A 5,722-nucleotide genomic window follows, 5' to 3' on the forward strand; every position below is an offset into this window, starting at 1 on the left:
ATCGATTAAAAATTGCAATTGTGCGGCCACACCACATCAACATCATACGTGGTGGTGATAATAATATGGATTTTTTAAGGTATTTGCATAAACCACTTGCGAAGACAGTTGACGGACATAAAGTTGGTCGTAGAGTCTGTCCAATGAAAGCTGAATCTGCAAAATCGCTTAAAATAAAAAAAAAATGCAGATGTACGTATGTACGGCAGAGAAGCTTCTGTTCTTGTATTACTTATGTATTACTTATTCTATGGTGACACCTGGTGATACCACCTGCAAATGTTTTGTTTATTTTTTTATTTCACGACCGGATGGCCAAGTGGTTAGAGATCCTGACTACGAAGCTTGAGGTCCCGGGTTCGATTCCCGGCCGGGGCAGATATTTGTATGAATAATACGAATGTTTGTTCTCGGGTCTTGGATGTTTAATATGTATTTAAGTATGTATTTATCTATATAAGTATGTTTATCCGTTGCCTAGTATCCCTAGTACAAGCTTCGCTTAGTTTGGGACTAGGTAATTGGTGTCAAGTGTCCCATGATGATATTATTTTTTTTGCAGGTTCATCTTTCATTAGCCTCAGAACTCTAACCTCCTCCTTTTTTTTTGAAGTCGGTTAGAAATCACGTAAGTTTAAAACGTTATACCTAATAAAATAATGCTAGTCGATTTTTGTAACTCAAGGGAAACGGCGGTTAATTCCACCGCCAGCGAGGAAACGATTGGCTATCGACTATTTTCTCGCTCAAGAAACGAACAAAAGATATTTGTGTGAGTAAAAGAGACACATATATTAATAGTTGATCGCTGGCTGTTCACACTGTCGGCGAGAACTCGCTCTTGCATCTTTTGTCGCAGCGACAAGAGCTATAAAACTCGCTGAGCTATAGATACTCGCTTAGCGATGTCAGCTTGGCGGCCGCCCCGCACGAGCGAGTCGAGTGGAGCGAGTAATTGCCCGTCGCACGCGAACACTCGCTTACAGCCGAGCGACAAAACTACACTCGCTTCTCGCTGCTCGCCCTCTCGTTTCTAGTTACTCGCTCTACTCGCTTCTCGCTCATCGTCGGCGGTGGGACAAGTGCCTAAAACCTGTGGTTGAAATGCTTCAGAACCCCGCACAACAATAAAAAATATATCTAAAACCTTTTTGATTATTTTTTTCCAAGACAACGATACCTACTGATAATTATGGTGCTACTGTTCTTCGATACCTATTTAAATAAGCAATAAAATTAATTAGTTTGCAACCACCATTGTTTTATTTACTTTATATTCCCCCTACTGCTTAAATGGGAATTGAATGAAACATGTCCGAAATCAGCCCCGAAGTTGTATTCACCATTTTTATTCTGGGGGAATTTTGCATTTTCCGAGAGAAAAAGTATGTCAATCAGCTGTTTTTAAGTCTGTAAAGTCAAGTTTGTAAGTCTGTTTGTTTGTTCTCCTTCACGTCTAGACCGCTGAACCGATTACAGATAGTTTGAGTCCCGGGAAAGGACATAGGATAATTTTGCTCCGGAAAATTGCATAGTTCTGTTCTGAGTGATGCAACGGAAGTCTCTTAGCGGAACCAGAAACGGAAACAGATGTCAAAAGTAAATTTTAACAGAAACGGAAACGGATGCAGAAACGGAAGTTTCAATACTATGAAAAAAGGACTACACACCAACCTAGATTAGAAATAGAATTATAGAATAGAAATAAATTTCGAAAATTAAAATTTTATTAATATTCAAAATTAAGTACCTAATGGTAAGTGATATTTTATGAAAAGTAATTTGGCCGCTGAGTGAGAGTTGAGAGTCTCAATTGTCACTAAACTGTCGTAAATTTCCGTTATAAAAGTTGCGGAAGCAGAAGCGGAAACGGATGTTTAAAAGCGCGCGGAACTTCCACAGTTGCGGAAACAGAAACAGAGGTCTGTTGCATCACTATTTCTGAGTCCCGGGAAAGGACAGGATAGTTTTATCCCGGGAAATTGCATAGTTCCCGCTTGATAGCGATAAACGAATTCTACGCAGACGGAGTCGGGGGCAACAGGCTAATAAATTATAATAATAATAATTACAAATGTCGTAAATTCGTTAAATTCTATCTGAAGTATCACTGTGTTCCGCCGCAAGGCATACAAATTTTAATTGTGCTGCATTATAGAAGTAAAGTTTGCATTAAGTATTCTCATTCCGTTAAAAATCATTTATAGTTCGTAGTAGGCTTTTGTTAATAGACAGTTACACAGAGCTCTTTTGAAAGTAGACAAATTTTCTATATTAATAATATTTTCCGGTACTTTGTTATAGATTATGGGTGCCATTCCCAATATACTCTTCCGAAATAGTGCAGTTTTACCAGACATAGCCTTTATTTTATCCTGGAGGCGAACACTCTTGAATTTACAGAATAGGTGCAAATTACATCTCACAAAAATTACCACTTAAAATATATACAAACAGGGTAGGGTTAATATGCGTAGTTTCTGGAAATAAGGGTTACAAGATTCAAGTCTTAAACTTTCGTGATTTTCACTCATAGTCAAAATACCACGCACAGGACTTATCACGCTAACACACACGAGTAATATTTACCTCGACGTTTCGGCAACATTACAGTGGCCGTGGTCACGAGTAGACTCCTACTGCCACTACCACTGTAATGTTGCCGAAACGTCGAAGTAAATATTACTCGTGTGTGTTAGCGTGATTAAGTCCTGTGCGTGGCATAATGATAGTGAAGCCCACATGGGCCCTAATGCACCTTTTCTGAGCCTTAAATGCTATTTGTCACTTGAATTAGCCCAGAATATGACCGCATACTCGTATCTCAATGTTGATGTAACATAGGTGTGGTAGATAGATAGATAGATAGAATCTTTATTCAAAACAGCATACAAAGCTCAAAGTACAATAGAAAATATACGATAATACCTTTAAACTTAAAACTAGCACCAAAATAAAGTTCACATTATTGTTTAAATTGATAAATTGAGAGCCCTGCGACGATGTTTAGAAAAGGAGCTGACTCAGCATATACTGCAGTAACCTGCAGTGCTGATATTCTGTCAGAAACCCATGGTGTTTGATGTACAAGGCAATCAGTCTGTGCCTCTTTAATTATTTAAGTAATAAGTAAGTAAGTAATTGAAGTATTTGGTAAGCCATCAATATCACAGACTCATTTACAACTTTCCTTAAATTATACAAAGCACATGTGATTTTACTTCTTACCATATGACGTCAATTTGGTTACTCCATCTAAGCTTATTATCGAGATTCAATCCTAATTTTTTTTTATTTATTCAGGAAACAAACGGTTACATTTCAATGCAGCAACGTACGTAATATATACTTAAGAACCAATAGTTCCATTAATTATAAAATAAACTATAACTAATGCAAGCGCAAAACAAAACAGTCTAACCTACAAAATTAAATTAGGAAATAGTCTGTCAAAAAAAAGAATTAAAAAGTGACAACACTGTAGTGTCATCCCTTTCAAACCCTGTCAAATCAAAAAGGGAGGACACTACAGTGTTGCCACTTTTTAATTTCGTCTCTTTTTTGGCAGATTATAAGTACATATTTATTACCTTCAACCAGCAAGACACAGTAGCAATCTTAAGTGTCTAGGAAAAACAAGCCATCTAGTGTAGAGGAAAGAAAACAATCTGTTACTTCAACTTTAAACTATGGATAAGGAATCAAGGAGCAAATTTCGTAATGAATCCCTGTATCTCTGCAGCGATGAGGAAAATATATCTAAGTAAGTTCATAAAATTTTGCATGAAATGATAAATTATGATGATAGAATGATAAGTGATAATGCATTGCAACAGCGTATCTAACGTAGTTTTTTATCATACTTATGTAAACGTACCTAATGTCTCAAAGTCTACGAGTAACATACAAGTTATCAAAGTAATTAAAATTATCAAATCTTTATAATATTTATCGTAAAAATGATTACAATATGAGGGGTTCTCTTAGTTCAATCTCGTAGCCTTTGGAAGGGGGGGGATCCATATCTTGCTTCACACCTAAGGGAGGGGGAGTATGGCGATTTGCTATGTACCGGTGAAAATAGTTGTGATTTTGCAAGCTTTAATTTAGCTTCACTTGGTCCTCGCAGACTATTTTTTTACCATTTCGTTTGTCGTAGTAACGATGGAGCTGTTTCTAAAAGGTTAATTAACCTAAACTGAAACAATATGTAAGTACAGCGTGTATTTTTGATACTACATCAAACTTTAAGGGCAGTTAGTGGAGGCCCTTATAATCACATTTTATTGTTTTAGTAATAGAAATTTTTTTCCGTACAAAATTAATTAGCACGCAATGTATCACTACGCGACACTACTTTGTTTTTATTGAAAACGTTGCACTTGTTGACGTGACCGATGCCACAGAACGGTTTGTACGCATTACATTGCTGCTCGAAAATATTTCAAAAATTAATTACGCTCTTGTAGTTAATTCTAAATTAACAATTTGTTTTGATATCGGTTCACAGCACTTAAATCTTCGTCTAGTTACAGTTTGAGGTAGTATCAAAAATACACGCTGTATACATATATATTATATGAAATAAAGATTTTTTTTTTTAATTACTTTGCTCACCCGCAACCTTATGATAGCTCATTTATGCAAGATATGTGTGTTCATGCAGTTCCTCTACCTCCACACTGTAAGAACACACACAAGTCATACAAACCCATCTATCACTACCACCAAACTACACTGACGCGTTTAGAACTTAACCAGAGCTCATCTTCAGATCAAATCAACCGTTCACCATGGTACCTACGATGTTAGTCTAACATTCATTAATAACATTGTGTATGCGTGTATTCTTAATGTGTTGAGGTGGAGGAACTTCATGAACACACATTTCTTGCATAAACGTAGCTATCATAAGGTCGCTGGTGAGCAGTTGTCTGTCTGTCTGTTTGCTCAGGGACTATCAATGCTAGAAAGCTGTAATTTTGCACGAATATATATGTAAACTATGAAATTTGAAATTTGAACTTGGTTAAGTATCAATCTACTATTTCATCACACTTGCTCGTAAACAGTGTCGTAACATGCAGGCTACCTTGGTTGCAACCCCCCAAATAAAACCCTCTCTACCTTAATGTGCTTGACATGAAACCCGTGGTCGGTAAATGAGTCATTGCCCGTACTAATTTTGTTGTCATGAAGCCCAAGGTCGGTAAATGAGTCAATGCCCGTACTGATGCACGCCAGCACCGCCCGCCCGCACACGCACACGCACCCGCGCGTCAGGCGCGTGCTGCGGGAGCGGCGCTGCCAAGAGCGCCGCCTAAGGTAGATAGGTACCTATCGTATATAACTATTTGAAAGAATTATATTTTTTCCTTTTGAAAATATAAAATTTTACTCGCAAATGCGATGAAAAACATTGTATGTCGCACGAGCGGTAGTAGAATTACGAACATCGACTCATTAAAGCACTCAGTCTTCGACTTCGGGCTTCTAATAGACTCTCGTTCGTAATTCCTTATTCACCGCCCCCTTAAGACAGAACGTAATATTCCATTCTTTTCTATATATAAATAAATAAATATTATTTACGTTCGACTTCTATTCTATCGCTGAATACGATTCCGACGATGCACACGTTACTGATATATCTACGTATCTCTGATTTTGCTCAATGACTAATCATATTGTACCCAAGTATTTATACACGCAATGTGTGTGA

General features: G+C 37.3%; 1 protein-coding gene across 1 annotated transcript in view; it reads left to right on the plus strand.

Annotated features, from left to right (window-relative positions):
• The window catches only part of LOC141442920 (zinc finger protein 711-like), a 61,359-nt gene that overhangs the window by 20,115 nt on the left and 35,522 nt on the right, over positions 1-5,722 (plus strand). The window lies entirely within an intron of this gene.

Source organism: Choristoneura fumiferana, chromosome 26 (genome assembly GCF_025370935.1).
Source record: "Choristoneura fumiferana chromosome 26, NRCan_CFum_1, whole genome shotgun sequence".
In the NCBI taxonomy this organism is placed as follows: domain Eukaryota; kingdom Metazoa; phylum Arthropoda; class Insecta; order Lepidoptera; family Tortricidae; genus Choristoneura; species Choristoneura fumiferana.